General features: G+C 41.6%; 1 protein-coding gene and 1 long non-coding RNA gene across 4 annotated transcripts in view; one reads left to right on the top strand and one right to left on the bottom strand.

Moving 5' to 3' along the window:
* Positions 1-6,717, bottom strand: part of LOC133489299 (netrin-G1-like) — a 70,094-nt gene extending 63,377 nt beyond the window's left edge. For both annotated transcript variants that reach the window (XM_061798237.1, XM_061798240.1), the window contains exon 1: positions 6,630-6,717. The gene's annotated coding sequence lies outside the window, so the exon portion shown is untranslated. The remainder of the gene's footprint in view (positions 1-6,629) is intronic.
* Positions 1-21,212, top strand: part of LOC133489300 (uncharacterized) — a 148,315-nt gene that overhangs the window by 78,799 nt on the left and 48,304 nt on the right. The gene's annotated exons all lie outside the window — the stretch shown is intronic.

Raw genomic sequence — 21,212 nt, 5'->3', positions numbered from 1 at the left:
TTACTGTGACTTTGGTGGGGCCAGTTCAGAACACAGCTATTATATACATGTTATGGATATACATTTATAAGTATGAAGATGAAAGCCCTGCAAGATGTCACATCTGACAAAGCAAATTGATTTGATATGAGCCCTCCATGGCTTCACACGTGTACGCCTCCGTAATAACCTGGCTCCAAATCATTGTATACAATTCAAGTGGAGCCCGAGAGCCGCAAAGCCCAATCTCCCTGTGATTTTCATACAAAGGGGCTTATTTCCATCTCCCCAAGTCACTGCATTTAACTTATTGCTTTTCCAAACTGCTGCCTCGTCGCCATCCGAGCCTCGTGAGGCATTTGGGGAAATATTAAAGTCAAATAGCGAGACAGAAATGGTCTATTTGACGGATTGTACTTTTGGCGGCGGAGCCATCACAAGTCATCAGTGAAGACCGCTAACCGCTAAAGGGGCCTGGCAGCGGTCGGCCGTAAAGTCACGACAACGGCTAAAATCCAAAAAATAAAATGAAAAGTGGTGATGAACAAACACGATGAGCTGTTGACGACCGATATGCTAATATGCAGCTTTTAAAAAAAAAAAAAAAAAAGGTTGTAAATGCCAGCCTCTGATCTAAGGGGGGCATCATGGGAAGGCACCCCCCTATATACACCCGCCTTTCATAACGCGTGACTTTCATTACAAAGACAGCCAAATTAAGTACCAGCAGCAGGGTGGCGGGTGGTGGCTGCAGCACCCCCCCCTTCCCATCTTATTTTTTATTTAATAGAGAACACGGCAAGCTAATAGGCAGCAGCAAATGGAGCTAACTCTGGGAATATTGCATTGATGACAGAGTGAGATTGAAATGAGGGATGAAAGACAGGCGTCAGCACACGACAGTCCAAGTATCGAAGTGGTTATCCAAAGTGTTCCGATTCATTGCTGAGATGATCTACTTTCATGACTGAGCGTTAACTTTTATGAGTGTAAAATTCCACTTACAGTGGTAATGTCCACAAGGTATGTAGCTATTTTTAAAAATGCAAAAAAACAACAACAAACAAACATGAAAATAACAGTAACCAGCAGGCTTGGTTGCAAATTCTCATGACTTTGGTTCCACAATGTCATTAGAGATACATTATTTATACCTATATATGCTACATGTTTGCTAAATATGTTAAAAAAAAATTTAAAAAAAAAATACACAGCTTGGAAAAATTAAACCAACAAGCAATCTTGGAAGCAAATTCTGAGAATTGGTTCTCGATATTGTTAGAAAAGTTATATTTATGCATACCTATGCTACATTTAATTACAAATGTTTACCGTAAAAAATGTAAAGGAAAGAAATTGTTAAAAAAAAAACAAAGCGGTCTTTGTCATACATTCGGACCTTTATGTTCCTCAATATAAGTGGAGATGTGCTATATAAATACAATAGTCATTATTATTAATATTAATATAACTGCTACTACCATTATAAGACGATTATTTATGCATATATATACTCAATGTTTCCTAAGAATGATTAACATTAAAAATGATATGAAAAAACAAACGACAGCAAAAATCAGCATTTGTCGCAAATCCTGATATCGCCGTTCCACAACGTTGTTTTGGAAGTTACATTTACGCGTATAAACGTGAAATGTTTACCATGTATGTTAATTTTATTTATTTATTTTTTCATCTTAAAAAAAAAAAAAAAAAAAAAAAAACCAACAGCAATCTGCAGCCTTGGTCCCAAATTCTGAAGTCTCCATTCCCCAATGTTATGAGTGTACATATGAGAATTGTTCGCGAACTGTTTAAATAAAAAAATCAAGTTTGAGCATGTTATGGATTATTTCTATTTGTTCTGTTTATTTCTATTGTGCAAGGTCGCAGTTACCATAAATAACTGGCGAGAGGAGCTGTCGCATTAATCATACCACGTCCACTTACACGCTCTCACATTGAGTAGCCAGCCGAATCTCATTAAAAGTCATTTGACGGTGAAAAAGATGCCGTCAGATTCTATAATAAAAAGTCATCAATATTAGAGCAGCTGTCAGTATGCAAGGAGAGGAAGGATGTTAGATGACCACCTCACCTCGTGAGCCCTCCCTCCTCTCGCTCTCCTCCTTGCTCAGTCGCTTTCACTCGTTTTTTTTTAAAGTGAGTGAAACACCCCGTTGTGTGTTCATGTGTGTATGTGGGAAGCGTGGACGTGTTTTCAAAGTCAGCGGGCTTCCACCGGATGACCGGAGCGCATTTATTGGATTCATTTATGGGGAGGGGAAAAAAACATGCATTTGATTAATTTGTTTCTTTTCTTTTTTGACTGAATACATGCCAGTGACATCACCTCTGATCATTGGGTTCTCCATGATTAAAGCAGCAATATGTGGGAACGGTAGCCTACAAAAACACATCTACAGTGTTTCTGGAAATAGTACCCAAAAGGGACATTTATTCATTCAACTGGAGATGGGGGGAAGGACTTTTGGGAATTTTATTAGTATACGGATTAGTGTAAAGTGAAAATGGAGTTTAAAGACCCTGTAAAGTATATTCAGAGCTTTATTACTATAAACACATTATACATTATATATACATAATTGCTGGAACCATGCAAAGACTGAGAACAATGTAGCACTCAGTTGTACAGATGTAGCATGACTGTTTTTCACCATTTCAGCTTTCCATATTTTTGGGGGTGTGTGGCTAAAATGGCATTAGTCGCCCCTCCCCCACTATATAAGAACTGAAAGTCTTCGTTCACATCAGCGGTTATTCTGCACAATTGCAACATTAGCTAGCTAGCTATGACTACAGCCCGAAAAATGCATCCAGTAGTACACTGCCTTTGCGGCTTTAGAGCGCCTCGTTGTCGGTCGTGAGTGTACGCACGTCGCAGAGAGAATGCGGAAGAGTGAAAAAAAAATGACAGGTGCTTTAGCACAGGGAAAACCCCTGTGACAACCTGATTGGGTATATTCCAGCCCCCAGAGGCTTCAGGCAAAAATAATTTCACGGATCAAACGTGGGCATAATGTTTAGGCATACGAAAGGTTTTAGATGAGGTGGCATCCGTTTTTACAGATCATTAAACTCGTATTTGATTGAAGGTTGACAGTTGAGCAGGGCTCAGCAGTGTGTCTAGCCACACACTTGCAAACCATGCCATTGCGGCCAGTATCCTAACTGTAATTTCTAATCTAAATTGACCTTGGTTTGATATCAAAATCTGTATTGCCTTTATTATGCTGCTGGAAATAATAGTTCCACTTCACACCTACAGGGGGAGTGTGGGAGTCAATACATCTGAACGATTGAAACACCGGTGTCACCAATTGAAACAATATCAAAACAAATCAAAAGTTGCCAGTGTGCGGCCCTTCCGACCATGACTCGTCTTTGTATGGAGCAACTGCTCGCCTCAACAATCGACACATCCATGCAGCCGCCATGATGCCGGGGGATGCGCGAGCCAACAAGCGCCCTCGGCCCCCATCGACCAATATGAGTCGCGGCGGGATCAGTTGGCAGGCACTAGCATGTCTGTGCTGGCACACGTTTGTGATTGTCTTTCTCCTTCTGTAGTCCCCCCCCCCCCCCCCCCCCCGCCCCCCTTACACATCGCACTGCCACCTCCACCTCCTCCTTCATGTCTCCTTGTTAGTGTGAGTACTAACCTTGCTGAAATAGATCTAGGTAAGCACTAAAAATAATACAAATGCTGTACATTAGCTCGCTTTTCATTTGCAAGGAAGGGGTGACAACGTGAGGGTTCCTCCGACCACCTTGCATTATTCATGCACTACTTCTCCCCAGTGACCCCAGAAAAGAAAAACCGCAGAGCATGTCGCTGGCATTCATGTAACATTCATGCAACCGCACAGACAGACAGAACACAGGAAATAACTAAGGAGACTCTTTCACACTAGAAATCTAAGCTGGCAGTTCCACTGGCTCGCTGTCCGGTGTGTGAGGGGGGGGTTAATGTCGACCTGCAAATTTGCCGGCTTTCGACGTGGCAACAGAGACGGACCGCCACCTAAGGGCTGCGACCCGACTTTAAAAACCAAACCGCAACGGCCGCGTTGAAGGGGGCCCTGACACGCATGTAAAGTTTCACAGCTAAGACTCACTGACTCACTGCCCACTTTGCCCCATTGCATGGAAAACAATTTTCTCTGCCCCACAAGTTGCTGCTGACATCACAACCCATCTAATTATCTGAATGGGGACAGCCATAATGATCACACGAACGTCTCACTGTAAAAGGCATTTACTAGCGGGTGAAGTTTAACAGCCTAGGCTCATTGCCTACGCCCTCCTTCTATTTTTTTCAACAATTGGCTCTGATGCAGATGTCGCCACGCATCTAAATATGTGGATGCACCAAGCCTGTCGTGTGAGCACACACTGCAAGGCGCCGCTACTAGTATGTGATATTTATCAGCCGAGACTCACTGCTTACCACTCTTTGTGTCGAAAGCAATTGTCACCGTCCTTGACGTTGGCACAGATATTGCCACGAATCACCACAAATACACCGCCACAAATAATCCGGCTCCGTTGACGTCGCAATGCATCCAATTATCTGATTGCGACAAGTCACAACTGTCACATAAAAGCGCACAATAATGGGCCACGACTAACGTGTGAAGTGTAAAAGCAGAGACTCGTTGCCCGCGCCCGCTTTGTATAGAAAATCGCCGCGCGTCTAATTATCTGAATGCGCCAAGCTGTAACGGGCGTGTGAACGTGCGCCGTTGGGGCCGCGACTCGTGAAGTGTAACAGCTGAGAGTTACTGCCCACACTCCTTTGTGTCAAAAGCAATTGTCTCGGTCCTAGATGTTGGCACAGACGTCGCCGCGCATCTAATTATCTGAATGCAGCAAGCAGCAACGGCTGCATGACCGAGTACTATTAACAACCGTGACTTTTGAGAGTCGAGAATTACTGCCAATGCCTCTTTGTGTCGAAATCAATTATCATTGTCCGAAACACTGGACCTAAATAAACAATGAAGAACACACACTACACAGTATATGACTACAAACATGAATCCAAAAGCCATTTGCCAAGAAGCCGAGGGCCAGGAAGCAATAAAAATATCACTCATGTACCATTTTAGGCCATCGAACGTCAGGTAGTAAAACACTACACTTGACACATAAAGCACATAGTTCATTAAATCAGGGGAGGGCAACCTATGGCATGTGGGCCAACTGAAGCTGAAAACACTGTACCTGTTTTTTCATGGTGAATTCTCAAAAAGATCATCAAACTTTGCTGTAAGGCAAAAAAAAGCTTTCTTAATTTCTATCCGTCTAAGATACCCGTTTTCAATTGGGCAAATTTCTTTGTAGGAGTTTAAGTTAAGAGCCTTAGAATTTGACCAACAAACCAAAATTGCAGACATCCTGTACAGTTCTGGGCATGGGCTCTTCAGACTTTTTCATGCGTCCTCTGATGACAGACATGTCCAGCCAAGTTTCATGTCAAACGGTAAAACTGGTGTCGTGGGCTCACTTTTTGGGTCTGCGTCTTTTTCATGGAGAATCCTCAAACTTTGACATCATGCTCCGCCCACATTAGATGACATAGGCAAAATAACAATCGGTCTAAATAGAGCTCATTTGGGTGAATTCCGCAGTAGGTGTTCTTCAAAGTAAGTGAGAACGTTAAAATTTGCACCAAAATGGCTGCTCAAAGCCAAAATGGTCAAATTCCGGGTGGATTTCGAGCAGGGGTCCTTGAGATTTTTTTCTTGCATCCTATGTTAGACATATCCATGCACCCAATTTGGTGACACTGGTATGGGGGGGCTATACATTTCCAAAGATTATCAGACATGTTAAGACAAAAACTGAAATGGCAAATGATAATGGAAGGGGAAATAAAGGTTTCCCACCCTCGTTAAACACAACGTCTTCCAACGTTCAGTTCCATTCACGTCTTAATCTCCTTAATTAATTCTCCCCTCATAAAACACCAGCATCTTTGGGAAGCACACAAGCACCACATAACGTGGGGGAGCTACTCACGTTCAACAAGTTATACGCAGCCGCGAGGCTTCTTCTCTTTTTTTTTTTTTTTTTTTTTTTTGCAACTTTGAACACATTTCCATGATACATGTCGCGCGTGGCTGGTGGGGAAATGCAAGCCGACGAGGAGGCAATTTGGGCGGCAAGGCTGCTGCCGCTTGCATCGGCGTCACACAACAAAAAAACAAACACTTTCAATGGCGAAGTCCATCAATTTTGTTGGAGTTGAAAACAGGTTCGAAGCAGAAGAGAACGAGATGTTCAAAATATTAAAAGCAGGCTTTTTCTTTTTTAAATTTTATTTATTTTGTCTCCGCCGGGTCCTAAAGGCAACAACTACCGTTTTTTTTTTTTAATGCGAGAAAATGAATTTGAAACTTAAATAAACTCATAAAAGAGACATTTTAAAAGATGATTTTATAGCGTAATTACGCACGTATCTCCGCCGTTTTCGCTCCTCCGTGCAGCCGAGTCGTTAAAGTTAACGAGGCGAAGGTTCTTTACACTCAAGCCTTCAAAAAAAAAAAAAAAAAAAAAAAATGCATTTAACTGCACGAATGTTGACAAAAAGTTCAGGATGCAAATACACGCAACAAATATCTTACCTTCCATTAGTATGAAGGTGCGGCGTGTGAACAAATAATCCGGGTCCGAACGGGTATAATCAGCGCGTTGCAGCGCGCACTGCCGGGGTGCAGCACTCAATGCTGGCTGGGTGGGAGGGCTGCTTTACCCCCCCCCCCCCCCCCCCCCCCCCTCCTCACTCCCCCGGCGAGGAGTCATGGATGCTTCACCGCCTCCTCCTTCTCCTCTTCTTCTTCTTCTTCTTCTTCTTCTTCTTCCGCCGGGCGCCAAAGCAGCGCAGTGACAGGTCGCCAATAATGCCACAGTGGGTGTGTGGGGGTCGGTAGGTGGGGTGCCGGTCTCTCTCTGCCTAAAAAGCCTGAAGGTCACCCAGCAGTGATTGGGTGTCACATGCATGTGATGTCTGCATAGACGCGTGAGAGTGCGGACGAGAACCAAATTAAAAGCTCAAAATGCATCAGTGATTCTATTTATCTATATATATATATATACACACACACAGTGGGTACAGAAAGTATTCAGACCCCCTTAAATTGTTCATTCTTTTTTTATATTGCAGCCATTTGCTAAAATCATTTAAGTTCATTTTTGTCCACATTAATGTACACACAGCACCCCATGTTGACAGGGAAAGAAACGGAATTGTTGAAATTTTTGCAGATTTATTAAAAAAGAAAAACTGAACTATCACATAGCCATAAGTATTCAGACCCTTTGCTCAGTATTTAGTAGAAGCACCCTTTCGAGCTAATACAGCCATGAGTCTTTTTGGGAATGATGCAACAAGTTTTTCACACCTGGATTTCGGGCTCATCTGCCATTCCTCCTCACAGATCCTCTCCAGTTCTGTCAGGTTTGATGGTGAATGTTAGTGGGCAGCCATTTTCAGTTCTTTCCAGAGATGCTCAATTGGGTTTAAGTCAGGGCTGTGGCTGGGCCATTCAAAAACAGTCACGGAGTTGTTCTGAAGCCACTCCTTCGTTATTTTAGCTGTGTGCTTAGGGTCATTGTCTTTTTTTGAAGGTGAACCTTCGGCCCAGTCTGAGGTTGTGAGCACTCTAGAGAAGGTTTTCGTCCAGGATATCCCTGTACTTGGCCGCATTCATCTTTCCTTCGATTGCAACCAGTCTCCCTGTCCCTGCAGCTGAAAAAAAAACCCACAGCATGATGCTGCCACCACCATGTTTCACTGTTGGGACTGTATTGAACAGGTGATGAGCAGGGCCTGGTTTTCTCCACACATGCCACTTAGAATTAAGGCCAACAATTTCTATCTTGGTCTCATCAGACCAGAGAATCTTATTTCTCACCATCTTGGAGTATTTCAGATGTTTTTTTTTTTAGCAAACTCCACGCGGGCTTTCATGCATCTTGCACTGAGGAGAGGCTTCCGATCGGCCACTCTGCCATAAAGCCCCGACTGGTGGAGGGCTGCAGTGATGCTTGACTTTCTAGAACTTTCTAGAACTTTCTCCCCTCTCCCGACTGCTTCTCTGGAGCTCAGCCACAGTGATCTTTGGGCTCTTCTTTACCTCTCTCACCAAGGCTCTTCTCCCCCAATTGCTCAGTTTGACTGGCCGGCCAGCTCTAAGTAGGATTCTGATCGTCCCAAACGTCTTCCATTTCAGGATTATGGAGGCTACTGTACTCTTGGGAACCTTAAGTGCAGCCGAATTTTTTTTGTAACCTTGGCCAGATCTGTGCCTTGCCACAATTCTGTCTCTGAGCTCTTCAGGCAGTTCCTTTGACCTCATGATTCTCATTTGCTCTGACATGCACTGTGACCTGTAAGGTCTTATATAGACAGGTGTGTGACTTTCCTAATCAAGTCCAGTCAGTATACTCAAACACAGCTGGACTCCAATGAAGGTGTAGAACCATCTCAAGGATAATCAGAAGAAATGGACAGCACCCGAGTTAAATATGAGTGTCGCAGCAAATGGTCTGAATACTTATGGCTGTGTGATATTTCAGTTTTTCTTTTTTAATAAATCAGCAAAAATGTCAACAATTATGTTTTTTTCCCCTGTCAATATGGGGTGCTGTGTGTACATTAATGCGGGAGAAAAATGAACTTAAATGATCTAACAAATGGCTGCAATACAACAAAGAGTGAAAAATTTAAGGGGGTCTGAAAACTTTCCGTACCCACTGTGTGTGTATGTGTGTATATATATATATATATATATATATATATATATATATATATATATATATATATATATATATATATATATATATGTATATATATATATATATATATATATGTATATGTATGTATATATATAAATGCAGCCCTATGGGGGGCACAAGTCAGTGCAAACTGTAGGCCGGTCCCAAGCCCGGATAAATGCAGAGGGTTGCGTCAGGAAGGGCATCCGGCTTAAAACCTTGCCAAACAAATATGAGCGTTCATCCAAAGAATTCCATACCGGATCGGTCGTGGCCCGGGTTAACAACGTCCGCCACCGGCGCCGTCAACCTGCAGGGCGCTGTTGGAAATTCAGCTACTGTGGGTCGAAGTCGAAGTCAAAGAAGAAGAAGAAGAAGAGGTGGAAAGCGGGTTCTTCGGCAGAAAGAGAAGAGGAAAACACAGAGCCTAGAACTGAATGTGGGGACTTTGAATGTTGGGACTATGACAGGAAAATCTCGGGAGTTGGTTGACATGATGATTAGGAGAAAGGTTGATATATTGTGTGTCCAGGAGACCAGGTGGAAAGGCAGTAAGGCTAGAAGTTTAGGGGGAGGGTTTAAATTATTTTACCATGGTGTAGATGGGAAGAGAAATGGAGTCGGGGTTATTTTAAAAGAAGAGTTGGCTAAGAATGTCTTGGAGGTGAAAAGAGTATCAGATCGAGTGATGAGGCTGAAATTTGAAATCGAGGGTGTTATGTGTAATGTGATTAGTGGCTATGCCCCACAGGTAGGATGTGACCTAGAGGTGAAAGAGAAATTCTGGAAGGAGCTAGATGATGTAGTTCTGAGCATCCCAGACAGAGAGAGAGTCGTAATTGGTGCAGATTGTAATGGACATGTTGGTGAAGGTAATAAGGGTGATGAAGAAGTGATGGGTAAGTACGGTATCCAGGAAAGGAACTTGGAGGGACAGATGGTGGTAGACTTTGCAACAAGGATGCAAATGGCTGTAGTGAACACTTTTTTCCAGAAGAGGCACGAACATAGGGTGACCTACAAGAGCGGAGGTAGAAGCACACAGGTGGATTACATCTTGTGCAGACGATGTAATCTGAAGGAGGTTACCAACTGTAAGGTAGTGGTAGGGGAGAGTGTGGCTAGACAGCATAGGATGGTGGTGTGTAAAATGACTCTGGTGGTGGGGAGGAAAATTAGGAAGACAAAGGCAGAGAAGAGAACCATGTGGTGGAAGCTGAGACAGGACGAGTGTTGTGCAGCTTTTCGGGAAGAGGTGATACAGGCTCTCGGTGGACGGGAAGAGCTTCCAGAAGACTGGACCACTGCAGCCAAGGTGATCAGAGAAGCAGGCAGGAGAGTACTTGGTGTATCTTCTGGCAGGAAAGGAGAGAAGGAGACTTGGTGGTGGAACCTCACAGTACAGGAAATCATACAAGGAAAACGGTTAGCTAAGAAGAAGTGGGACACTGAGAGGACCGAGGAGAGGCGAAAGGAATACATTGAGATGCGACACAGGGCAAAGGTAGAGGTGGCAAAGGCAAAACAAGAGGCATATGATGACATGTATGGCAGGTTGGACACTAAAGAAGGAGAAAAGGATCTATACAGGCTGGCTAGACAGAGGGATAGAGATGGGAAGGATGTGCAGCAGGTTAGGGTGATTAAGGATAGAGATGGAAATATGTTGACTGGTGCCAGCAGTGTGCTAGGTAGATGGAAAGAATACTTCGAGGAGTTGATGAATGAGGAAAATGATAGAGAAGGGAGAGTAGAAGAGGCAAGTGTGGTGGACCAGGAAGTGGCAATGATTAGTAAGGGGGAAGTTAGAAAGGCATTAAAGAGAATGAAAAATGGAAAGGCAGTTGGTCCTGATGACATTCCTGTGGAGGTATGGAAGCATCTAGGAGAGGTGGCTGTGGAGTTTTTGACCAGCTTGTTCAATAGAATTCTAGTGCGTGAGAAGATGCCTGAGGAATGGAGGAAAAGTGTACTGGTGCCCATTTTTAAGAACAAAGGTGATGTGCAGAGCTGTGGCAACTATAGAGGAATAAAGTTGATGAGCCACACAATGAAGTTATGGGAAAGAGTAGTGGAGGCTAGACTCAGGACAGAAGTGAGTATTTGCGAGCAACAGTATGGTTTCATGCCTAGAAAGAGTACCACAGATGCATTATTTGCCTTGAGGATGTTGATGGAAAAGTACAGAGAAGGTCAGAAGGAGCTACATTGTGTCTTTGTAGATCTAGAGAAAGCCTATGACAGAGTACCCAGAGAGGAACTGTGGTACTGCATGCGGAAGTCTGGAGTGGCAGAGAAGTATGTTAGAATAATACAGGACATGTACGAGGGCAGCAGAACAGCGGTGAGGTGTGCTGTCGGTGTGACAGAAGAATTTAAGGTGGACGTGGGACTGCATCAGGGATCAGCCCTGAGCCCCTTCCTTTTTGCAGTGGTGATGGATAGGCTGACAGATGAGGTTAGACTGGAATCCCCGTGGACCATGATGTTTGCAGATGACATTGTGATCTGCAGTGAAAGCAGGGAGCAGCTGGAGGAACAGTTAGAAAGATGGAGGCATGCACTGGAAAGAAGAGGAATGAAGATTAGCCGAAGTAAAACAGAATATATGTGCATGAATGTGAGGGGTGGTGGGGGAAGAATGAGGCTACAGGGAGAAGAGATGGCAAGGGTAGAGGACTTTAAATACTTGGGGTCAACCGTCCAGAGCAATGGTGAGTGTGGTCAGGAAGTGAAGAAACGGGTCCAAGCAGGTTGGAACGGGTGGAGGAAGCTGTCAGGTGTGTTATGTGACAGAAAAGTCTCTGCTAGGATGAAGGGCAAAGTTTATAAAACAGTGGTGAGGCCAGCCATGATGTATGGATTAGAGACAGTGGCACTGAAGAGAAAACAGGAAGCAGAGCTGGAGGTGGCGGAAATGAAGATGTTGAGGTTCGCTCTCGGAGTGACCAGGTTGGATAAAATTAGAAATGAGCTCATCAGAGGGACAGCCAAGGTTCGATGTTTTGGAGACAAAGTTAGAGAGAGCAGACTTCAATGGTTTGGACACGTCCAGAGGAGAGAGAGTGAGTATATTGGTAGAAGGATGATGAGGATGGAGCTGCCAGGCAAGAAAGCTAGAGGAAGACCAAAGAGAAGGTTGATGGATGTCGTGAGGGAAGACATGATGGCAGTTGGTGTTCGAGAGGAGGATGCAGGAGATAGGCTCTCATGGAAAAGGATGACGCGCTGTGGCGACCCCTAACGGGACAAGCCGAAAGGAAAAGAAGAAGAAGAAGATGTATGTATATATATATATATATATATATATGTATATATATATATATATATATATATATATGTATATGTATGTATATATATATATATATATATATGTATATATATGTATGTATATATATGTATGTATATATATATATATATATATGTATATATATATATATATATATATATATGTATATGTATGTATATATATATATATATATATATGTATATATATGTATGTATATATATGTATATATATATGTATGTATATATATGTATATGTATATATATGTATGTATATATATGTATATATGTATATATATATATATATATATGTATATATATATATATGTATATGTATATATATATATATATATATATATATATGTATATGTATATATATATATATATGTATGTATATATATATATATATATATATATATATACATATACATATATATGTATGTATATATATATATATATATATATATATGTATATATATATATATATATGTATATATATATATATATATATATATATATATATGTATGTATATATATATATATATATATATATGTATGTATATATATATATATATATATATGTATGTATATATATATATATATATATATATGTATATATATATATATATGTATATATAAATGTATGACAAATGTGCAACACCGGTAACAGGGGAACCCTTGTTCACAAAATGGAGTAAACGGACGCAAAAGCACAGCACCGGTCAAAAAACAAACGAAAAAAACAATGCTTGTAAACCACACAGGAATGGAAACAAAAACTTCCCCACTAACACACACAAAAGAGGAAGAGCACCACCAAATTAATGCAAATGCCCAAAACACTAGTTGTGCTGTTAAATCCTTGTAGCCGTAGCCTGCTCAAAAGGTATGAGCTCTTATTTTAAAATGACAGGAAGTAGATTACTCAGGAGGAGATAAAAGGAAGAGGAAGTGACAAACTAGGAAAAGAAATGAGACAACTCCTTTGTGAGTGAGTTGCTTGTTCAAGAAAAAACCCTGTTTCACCCGAGTGGAGAAAGGAGAGTCTCATTGGACAAACTGCAGTGATACCAAAGGTGGGATTCATGTTCCCCCCACTTTTTAAAAATGGTGTACATGCTAATGCTAGTATGCTAAAATGTGCATGTTTCAAATGTTCAAGTGTCAGTTGCATTTTAACCTAGCTATTAGATTAAGAATTAGCTTAACATGCTAATGCTAACATGCTAAATGCTAGCTTTTAAATGCATACCATTTGGCCTGTGAATGAGATGATCTGAAACCAAATTAGAAACCTTAGCTTAGCTTAGCATTTGCTTCAGCAATGTAGTTCTTTTGTTTGCTGTGATGCATGCCTATGCTATATCTTAGATATTTAAAGTATGTTTAGGAATTAATTGTAATGGTTTATTGATGTTTGTTTCATGTATCAGTTGCAATGTAATTTTTCAACATTATTTAGACACATACAGGAATGGAAACGAAAACAAAAAATAAAATAATAATACCAGTACAAATAAATGCACTTAAATGCACAGCAATGGTCCAGTAGGATCTGAATCAAAATTTCTGGTCAAGAAGCATGAAAGGACCTATTGTATTTGTATTTAAATAAAAAATTATGTTTATATTAAATCATAATGCTTATTTTGGGCTGCCATCACACCTCACACAGTGAGAGTGAGCTGATCATGTTCCAAACACTTTACTCTCTTGATTGATTTATTGCCAATTCAAATGCAATGAAAGACTTGTCCACCTTATCAAAACAAGAAACAATGACAATTTTTCATTTTTGTTGTTGTGTTTTGGCGCTGAGGTTCGGGAATACTGCTTGAATGACGAAATGCGTCTCCTCTGAGAAAAAGTGCTTGGGCTTGGAGCGACTGCTGCTTTTGACATTTCCATTAACTCCTTTCTCCTGGAGACGCCCTCCGCGGAGACTCACGCATGACTCTGTTCGCTCGTGTCGCTTGAACCTATGCACAGAGGGACGAAAAAACCTACGCGATACAAAAAGAGGAAAGTTACACAATAAAAGCAACAGCAGAAACAGATGGATTCAAATGCATGACTTTCGTCACAGGTGTTCCAAATCATCCCTTGGTCACCAAAATGTATTAATAGTGGCTCCGGTTGAGCGTTCTCTCGGGCGAACATAAAAAGGAAGTTCAAAACTTACCAGAATAAAATCACTCACAGCACAAACAAATGGTCTCCAATGCATAATAGCTGTCACAGAAGATTAAAGATGTTTGTTTTTAAAAAACGATCAATACCTGTTCTGTCTGACAGCTCAATCAAGGCAACAAAAACAGCCCAAAAACACTACCAAAATAAAACAGTAACAGCATAAAACAGATGGGCGCAAATGTACTTTGCTGGTCACAAAAGATCCAAGTCAAAGTCCTTTGTTCAAAAAGAGGCAGTCATTACCGTCTCCAGCTGAGTCTGATCCACGCCACTGAGAACGGGAATAAAAACGGGGAGTAGAAAACCTACAAAAAAATGAAACCAGTAACAGCAAAAACAGATGGACTCCAATATATGAAACCGGTAACAGAAGATCCAAATCAAAGTTACTTGTTCACAAAAAGCTGTTTGATATTGGCTCCCATTTAGGGCACATAAACAGGATGTAGAAAAGTTTTACAAAATAAATCCAGTAACACCACAATGAGTAAACTCAAATGCATGCCTTCTGTCACAAAAGATCAAAATCACTACTTTGTTCACAAAAGGCTAGTCCATACCACCTCCAGCTAAGGGCCATATCAAAGGGTTGGGGGGGGAAACAGGTCGAAACCTACCCTTATGAACCTAGTAACAGGACAAACAGATGGACTGAAATGCATGGCACAAGTCACAGAAGATCCAAATCATCATTTGTTTACAAAAAGCTAGGAGACACTACCACCAGTCAATATATCAGGAACAAAAACAGGATATAGAAAAAAAAAACATTAACAGCACAATCAGGTGGACTGAAATGCACAAAAGATCCAAATCAAAGCCCTGTGTTCCCAACAAGCTGGTCAGTACTAGCTGCAGCTGAGAATTTTATTAGGGGAACCAAAATTGGAAGTACCAAAATAAAACCAGTAACAGCACAAATAGAAGGGACTCCAATGCAGAACAACAGTCCAAAAATATCAAAATTAGTCTTTTGTTCACAAAAATCTGGTCAATACCAGCTCTGGTTGAGTCCAATCAAGTGAACTGGAATGAAAACAGGAAATAGAAACCTACCAAAATAAAAATCTGTAACATCTATTACCATAACCTTGCGTAATGAACCATATGCTGCTGCACCTTGTCTAAAGACTGAAGACATTCACACAAGTTGTTCCTGTTTGATGAATTTAAGCACGTTATATGATTACACAATGACTGTGAGGCGCTAATCTGTCGCGAAGACCGCACCACCATTATCTGAGTAGCCAAATGTATAATTGCTGCTGTGCATGCCAAGAAGAAGAAGACGACGAATTATTTATAGGGATTTCCTACATGCTAATTAAACAGCCCCATAAACAACTTAGGATCTATTAGAGCAGGACAAGGAGGATGAAGACGGGGGAGCCTGTAGTAAACAATTAGATGTCAGCAGTGGCGGTTCAAGACCAATTTCACCGAGAGCACATGGCTTGGGTCGGGTTTTTGTCAGACAGGGGCATTCAGCCCACCTCTAGCTAATGTTAGTTAACCTTAACACAACACTTAATTAACTAAATACAGTAAAAATGCACTTTTTTTTTATTGTGGGCAGCCTAAGGCCCACGTGTGCAATAGTAATGTTGTTTCTGCAGCGTCTTCATGCCACCGTGCAGTGGATAGGTTATCTCGGCAAAGGAGAAGTGCTCGCCAGCAGAGATTTAATGAAGAATATTTGAGAGAAATCGTCTTTTTGTATATATAGAGAGTCTTAGATCTTTGAGTTCAGCTTCAGAAAAATGGGAGCGAAAACAAACGTGTCATATTTATATTTTTGTTCAGTATAGATGGGCTCAAATATATGATGGAAGATCAAATTTGCAGTCCTTTTATTCACAAAAATTTTGACCCATCCAAGTACGACTGAGGGAAAAAAAAGCTGTAAATGGGTATCTTTCAAAATGAAAGCAACACGAACACAAAAAGATGGACTCAAATGCACAACACCAGTCTCAGAAAAGCCAAATTCAAGTTCTTTGTTAGCAAAAAGTTTATTCATTCCAATTTAAGCAGAGTTTTATCAAGGGAACACAAACAGGAAGTATAAACCTGGCAAAATAAAAGCAGTAACAGCACATACAACAAATGCATTTTGCCAAAAAGATCCAAATTAATGACTGTTGTTCACAAAAAGCTGGTCCTTCCCAGCTTTGAATGAGTCAGATCAGACACATGAAAACAAAAACAGGAAGTAGAGACCCACCAAAATAAAACAAGTAACGGCACAAACAGACAGTAACCAAATGCACGTGACGCTAGAAAGATCCAAATTCAAGTCTGTTGTTCACAAAAAGCTGGTCCGTTTCCAGCTTCGACTGAGTCAGATCAGATACACAAAAACAAAAACAAGAAGTAGAAACTTACCAAAATAAAAACCACAACAGCACAGATTGACTCAAATGTATGACAACAGTCACTGAAGAGCCAAATCAAAGTCCTTAGTTCTCAAAACGTTCAAAACTGTAGCATTCAGAGAAATTCTCCCATACTGGTAAAAATATGACTATGAATGAATATGAATCAATTGAATCAATTAAGGAAATGTAGTCAAATGCCTAAACCTGAACAACATGGACGCTGTAAAGAGATTGCTAGAATACATTAACCAGCATCAGAGTCCTACATTCATCTCTTCCATTGGCATCTCGTAGCGGTAACCCGCATTTCTAGCATCTGATGCCAAAGGCGAGGTGACGAGATGACAGAAAGTCTGCTGCAAATCCTGTTGCAAGCATTAACTTTTGTTTTCGATATCCGCCGTGACCGGCTCACTCCTTCCCTGTAGTAATTTCACAGGCGGGGATTATAGACATGAAAAGACCTGACATCATCCCTCCAATTGCACCTCAAAACACTCAATCTCACGTCTACTGTTTTCTGCCGGTTTCCACTAGCTTTTTGTGAACAGAGGGCTTTGGTTTTTTTGGGTCGTCAGTGACTGGTGTCCTGAATTGAAACCCATCTGTAATTTTATTTTGGTAGAATTTTATTTCCTGTTTTAGTTCCCGTGCAGTTGATAGGACTTTGTCTGTTTTCACCAACTTTTTGTGAACAATGGACTTGGATTGGTTCTTCATTTGTTGCCATCTGTTTGTGCTGTCACTGCTTTTTTTTGGGTAGGTTTCTACTTGCTGTTTTTGTTCCCCTTGATAGTATTGTCAGATGGGGCTGGTATTGAGCAGTTTTTTTGTGAACAAAGTGATTTGGATTTGGCTCTTTTGTGACTGCTGTTACACATTTGAGTCCATCTCTTTGTGCTGTCACTGCTGTTATTTTTGTAGGTTCCTACTTCCTTTTTATGTTCAACCACAGCCATCTTTTTGTGAACAAATAACATCGTTTTGGATCTTCAGTAACTAATCTCCTGCGTTTGAGTCCATATGTTTGTTCTGCTACTGCTTTTATTGTGGTGGGTTTCAACTTCCTGTTTATCCTCCCTTGATATAACACTCAGCCAGAGCCAGATTTTTGTAAACAAAGGACATTGATTTGGTTCTCCTACGACTGATTTCTTGCATAGGAGTCCATCTGTTTGTGCTGTTACTGGCTTTATTTTGCTGGGTTTTTAACTGCCTCTTTTTTTTCTTGTCCCCATTGGCTTGCTGTGACTCTCAGCCAGGACTAGTTTGGAACAAGTTTTTGTGAACAAACTGCTTTGATATGGCTCTTTTCTGACGGCTGTGCTGTTTAACAAGGAGCACTGAACGAAGAACTAGACTGCTACCTTAACTTCTAATGTATTTCAACTCATCATTCATTAACTGGTCTCACATTTTGTGTACATGGTGTGTGGATGACGAGCTTCAGTAACAGCCATCACAGCAAATAGCCCTTTAGCTTGTCAAGATCCAAATCTTCTAATACGACTTTATACACAGAACATTGCATTTGATTCCCCTTCCTTTTATGAGTGGACCCTACACTTCTCCGACACCAGGTTTTGTACTGTATCAGAGCTGTAACAAAGGTGGAAAAGCGTGTGTGTGCGTGTGTGTGTGTGTGCGCGTATGTGCGCACGCGCATGTGCGTGCATATAATTTAACCTCACCTCACAAAATCTCAATCTAACAGCTCGAGGGATGGTGTTTCATAATTGTAACATTCAGAAACAGAAATTAATTGTATTTAACAATGATCACAACTACATGTACTTGCACATGTACAAAACATACTGTTAGCCTGGTGCTGATCTCCAGTTTCACTAGTTTTTCTTCCTATCTGAGCTGCTGTCTTCCTATCTGGATCCTGATAAAGAACAACATTAGCTTCCGTGCGTGGCAACACTTGCGGTAGATAAGCAACCCGAGAGTCTAAATGTTTGGCCTGGTCTTATCGGAGCTGTTACAGCACTGTCCATCATTTCACAGCAAACTTGGTATCCCCCATGCCGTGTCTGTTTTCATCACAACAGGGCAAGAGAAGTGAGTGTAAAGTGTTAATCTTACCTAACACCTTACGCCGGCGTCATCTCGGCTGTGTTACTATCTTCAACGGTGGAAATACTTGGTCCCACTATTCCGTGTCTGCTCTTAACACAGCAGAGAGGGAGAAGTGAGCGTTAGGTGTTAAACTTCTCACTCTTGTCCGCAATCCGGGCATTCATAATTTACACTAGCGTCCCTGCTCTGTCATCGTCATACCGCAAGGGCCTATCTCCCTGGCCTGGAGACTAGCTGGCAACCTTATGGCGACTCGAGTGGTTGCGGAGACTTCTCTGGGATGTCTCCTGGAGACTAGGTGGGTCGCCAGGGAGTCGTGTTAAATTTTAACTTGTTCGAGCGCTTTTGGAGATTTTTTTTCAACTCTGTAGCAGGTCTCGGAGACGTCGCAGAAACTAATTCTGCCCGCAACTGGGAAGATGTCTCCACGACATCTCTGAGACCTGATGGTGAGCAAGGAGACTGAGGAGACATTGCGGAGCCTGACTGGCAGTCGCGGTGACGTCTCCGCTGATTTTAGTACTGAGGGAAAATACTTGGTCCCCCTCCCCCCCATTCAGTTTTCCATTTTCAAAGTGTGAAACTTCATACCTTAGTGAATTCATCCTTTACACAGGTGTCGTCCTGGCTCTGTTATTATCTTCGAAGGCAGATACTAGCTGAAATAGTTGGTTGCCCCATTTCATGTCCAGTTTTAAGGTGTTAAATTTCATACCTTTGTCCGGCAGTCTGGGAATTATCATTTACACTGGCCTTTGCCGTGGCTCTGTTCGTATGTTCAAAGGTGGAGTAAGGGCAGAAATACTTGCCCCCCCCCCCCCCCCCCCCACCCACCCTCCTTAGTCATATGAATACTGGCGGAAATACTTGGTCCCCCCATTTCGTGTCTGTTTTCATATGCATTTCAGGTTTTAAACTTCCTACATTAGTTCCGCCCAAAATTTCTCTCTCTCTCTCTCTCTCTCTCTCTCATATAAAATACAGGCGGAATGATTTCTATGTGCCCTGCGATTGGCTGGCAACCAGTTCAGGGTGTACCTTGCCTCCTGCCCGATGACAGCTGGGATAGGCTCCAGCACGCCCACGACCCTAGTGAGGAGAAGCGGCTCAGAAAATGGATGGATGGATGATTTGTTACCCCCTCTCCATGTCTGTGCCGCTTATATCAGGGTGGGAAAAAAGGTGGATACATCCATTATAAAGGGCATTAAGGGCTTATGTCACTTGAGGTAGCTGACAGGTGGAGATAATATCTAAAGTATCATCGTGAACACTAAAGCGTAGGGATGTTTTTTTTCTGTGCACTTACTGGGAGACAGGCAGTAAATCAACACAGCACACCTATACGACACACTCGGAATGGCAAAGCGTAAATAAAAAAAAGTAGCGTACATGCGCGTTGTCGGCGAAGTGAAAACACCAAACATCTTTTTTTTTTTTTCTTTTTGCTCATTCAAAATCATAATGCACACTTTATTTTTATCCAAGCCGTGCAACTCAATCCTCGTGCTGGTTGTCTACTCAATCAATTCATCGATTTTGCCGTCATCTGCCACTTCCCTCTCTTGTGCGGGCTCCTGATGGCGGCCGCTCTATTGCGGGGGTCCGGCAGGTATTTAGGCTTTCAACGGCTCGAGGTAATGCGCTTCATAGTGCTCCGAGGTAAAAACCCGAAGCTACTCAGGCCTCCCTAATTCGTTTAGCCAAGCCCAAGGAGGGAGAGTGGGCTGCGTCTGCAAAATCCATCAGCCGCTCGGACAAAGTGAGGCTGCATATGTAATCCTTTGTCCCCCCCGTGCTCACAATCAAATGAGGATTGATAAGTGACGTGATCGACTGTGAGTGTAAAGTTTAGTTGATTCGTAGAGGTGGGAATCATCGGGATCAAGGGTGTGTGTGTGGGTGGCTGGGTGGGGGTGGGGGTAGCGCAAAACAACACTGCATTGGTGCAACATCATAATTGTCTGTGATGCTATGAACAGCTTTGAAAAAAATATCATAATTAATCTTAATTGGAGTGAATTGTGCCATATTAGACGTGGAGTGAACGCATCATAGTTAGACTGCAACATATTGTATCCCGTCGAAATTGGAGTCAATCATATCCTATAGCATTGCAATTGGAGTGAATACTGTATCATCGTAATTTGAGTGAGTCATTTTGTAACACCTCGTAATTGGAGTGAATCTTATTGTATCGCATTGTAACATTGGTGAATCATAATTGTATCACATCGTAATTGTAGTGAATCGTAGCTCGTAATATTTGGAACGAATACATCGTAGTTGAAGTGAATCATATCGCAATTGGATCATGTCGTAATTGGATTAAATTGTTTTGTATCACTTCATAATTGGAGTGAATCGTATTACATCATATGGTAATTGGAGGGAATCTTTATAATACCATATTTCTATTGTATTGTATTGTAAATGGAGTAAATCGTCTTGCATCGTATTTAGAATCTCATAACGTAATAGGAGAGAATAACA

This window comes from Phyllopteryx taeniolatus, chromosome 14 (assembly GCF_024500385.1).
Source record: "Phyllopteryx taeniolatus isolate TA_2022b chromosome 14, UOR_Ptae_1.2, whole genome shotgun sequence".
NCBI classification, from domain to species: domain Eukaryota; kingdom Metazoa; phylum Chordata; class Actinopteri; order Syngnathiformes; family Syngnathidae; genus Phyllopteryx; species Phyllopteryx taeniolatus.
This window is presented reverse-complemented; position numbering and strand designations above follow the sequence as displayed.